This window comes from Bos mutus, chromosome X, assembly GCF_027580195.1.
Source record: "Bos mutus isolate GX-2022 chromosome X, NWIPB_WYAK_1.1, whole genome shotgun sequence".
In the NCBI taxonomy this organism is placed as follows: Eukaryota; Metazoa; Chordata; class Mammalia; order Artiodactyla; family Bovidae; genus Bos; species Bos mutus.
The window spans coordinates 86,742,547-86,745,560 of record NC_091646.1 but is presented as its reverse complement, the minus strand read 5'-3'; the positions used below and the strand labels follow the sequence as shown (position 1 = coordinate 86,745,560).

Sequence of the window (3,014 nt, the reverse complement as noted above, 5' to 3'; positions counted from 1 at the left end):
TAGGTATAATACCCAAAGGAATTGGAAACAGGGACTCAAACAGATACTTGTTTGCCAAAGTTATTACAGCATTACTCAGAATAGAAAAAAAGTGGAAACAACCTAAGTGTTTATCAACAGGTGAATGGATGAACAAAATGTGGTATGTACATAGGATGAAATATTATTCAGCCTTACAAAGGAATTGTTATTTTTTCCATTTAAAATAGTTTATTGGTTGTGTTAAATAAGATATTATTTATTTTCAAATATTTTATCTAAGAAATTCAAAACTATAAAGATAGTACCGACGATCCTATGTGTAGGGAAGCAAAGGAGACAGAGACACAAAGAACAGACTTTTGTACTCAGTGGGAGGAGAAGGTGGGATGATTTGAGAGAATAGCATTGAAACATATACATTACCATATATAAAATAGATAGCCAGTGGGAGTTTTATGTATGATGCAGGGCACCCAAAGCCAGTGCTCTGTGACAACCTGGAGGGATAGGGTGGGAGTGGGGTTTCAGGATGGGGGAGGCACATGTATACCTATGGCCAATTCATGTTGATATATGGAAAAAACCATCACAATATTGTAAAGTAATTATCCTCCAGTTAAAATAAAAAAGTAAATTAAACAAATAAAAATAAGGTCTTTATTAAAAAAAGAAATTCAAAACACTTGACACCTGATGCTGGTGACAACTTTACAATTGGCATTGCTACCCTATTTATATAGTTTCTGAAAACAAGGAAGAAAAATCCATCCTAATTTTCATCTTCATACAAGACAGCTTTAGGCAGTAAAAAAAATGAGCAAAAACAAAGCCAAGCAAATAACAATCTTTAAAGGGCCAGAAAGCATTCCATATCCTGAGTAAGACGGGCAAAACAGAATAGATTACCTTTAAGTAAAATTTTGGTCACTGAAGGGAGTCCCTGAAAGGAATCCAAGCAGGTGCCCTTTCTCATGATCTCAGTTCTGAGAACTGCGTGCAGCTCTGCTTGTTCCTGTTTTCCAGGAACTGATAAGGAATAGAGAATCCTTGAGAAACGAAGAGAATAACATATTGGATCCCTTAAAGTTGAAAGTCCCGACACAGAAAAACGCCTATTTTGCTGGGTCTTATTACTGGCAGAAGCTGGCTGTCTTAGGATGCATTGCACCTTAAGTGCTGTCAACATATCTCCCAGCTGCCTGGACTCTATCTTGAACTAGCTGATTCCACCAGTTCCTAGGAAGACTATCTTAACACACACTCAATGTCCATTTAGTTTTGTTTTCCACTTCTACTTCCCAGTAATGCCTGCCATAATTAAATCTCTTAGAACCCAGGATAGCAGGGCAGAGATGAAATCTCCTTAAGTTATAACAAAGATTTTGTCTTTTTTCTTTCCCTGTTGCACACTTTTTCTATCCTCAGAGACAATAAGCCTAGGGTAAGCAATTTCAAGGTCTAGAATCACATCTACTCGTAATGGTTTGATAATTTTGCCCAGGCCAGAATATTGTGAGGAATACTGAATCCATATTTCTTTAATTGAAATGAGAAGGTGTCAGGGTATTTTAGGTTTTGATACCTGTAGTGGGATAGTCATAGCATGTATCAGGAATCCCAGTTCTGACTGCACAAACTTGCCCTCTCCCTCCCTCAGTAGATGTTTTAATGTGGAAACATGATCTGAAAATGTTATGGAGTTTTCATTTAGTGTTGTTAAAATATGCACCCCTTCATTTTGTACCTGCTTATATGCAGAGTACATCATGAGAAACGCTGGACTGGAAGAAACACAAGCTGGAATCAAGATTGCCGGGAGAAATATCAATAACCTCAGATATGCAGATGACACCACCCTTATGGCAGAAAGTGAAGAGGAACTCAAAATCCTCTTGATGAAGGTGAAAGTGGAGAGTGAAAAAGTTGGCTTAAAGCTCAACATTCAGAAAATGAAGATCATGGCATCTGGCCCATCACTTCATGGGAAATAGATGGGGAAACAGTGGAAACAGTGTCAGACTTTATTTTTTTGGGCTCCAAAATCACAGCAGATGGTGACTGCAGCCATGAAATTAAAAGACGCTTACTCCTTGGAAGGAAAGTTATGACCAACCTAGACAGCATATTCAAAAGCAGAGACATTACTTTGCCAACAAAGGTTTGTCTACTCAAGGCTATGGTTTTTCCAGTAGTCATGTATGGATGTGAGAGTTGGACTGTGAAGAAGGCTGAACACTGAAGAATTGATGCTTTTGAACTGTGGTGTTGGAGAAGACTCTTGAGAGTCCCTTGGACTGCAAGGAGATCCAAGCAGTCCATTCTGAAGGAGATCAGCCCTGGGATTTCTTTGGAAGGACTGATGCTAAAGCTGAAACTCCAGTACTTTGGCCACCTCATGCAAAGAGTTGACTCATTGGAAAAGACTGATGCTGGGAGGGATTGGAGGCAAGAGGAGAAGGGGATGAGAGAGGATGAGATGGCTGGATGGCATCACAGACTCAATGGACGTGAGTCTGAGTGAACTCTGGGAGTTGGTGATGGACAGGGAGGCCTGGTGTGCTGTGATTCATGGGGTCGCAAAAAGTTGGACACGACTGAGCAACTCAACTGAACTGAACTGAATAGCCCCTTGCTTATTCTATACAAATAGTTTAAATTGCTCAAATTCAGAATTTATTTCTTCTCCCCTATTCTCTACATTCTTTTCCAGTTCCACTTATTTTCTGGTTTTCAGAGTTATCACTTTTTAAATCCATTTTACATTGCTCTTGGAGGGCTCCATGCTACAACGGAATGAAGTTCTGATACCCACTACAACATGGGTGAACCCTGAAAATATTATGCTAAGTGAAATAAACCAGACACAAAAGGACAAATATTGCATGGTTCCAATTATTTGAAATATGTAGAATAGGCAAGTTTATGGAGATAGAAAGTAGATTAGAAGTTACCAGGGGCTGAGGGGAAAGTGGAATGGGGAGCTATTGTTTAATGGTTACAGAGTTTCTGTTGCTTCCCAGATGGCGCTAGTA

General features: G+C 39.3%; 1 pseudogene; it reads right to left on the bottom strand.

Moving 5' to 3' along the window:
• Positions 1 to 1,062: 1,062 nt before the first annotated feature.
• Positions 1,063 to 2,764, bottom strand: LOC106700649 (tripartite motif-containing protein 60-like; annotated as a pseudogene).
• Positions 2,765 to 3,014: the final 250 nt, after the last annotated feature.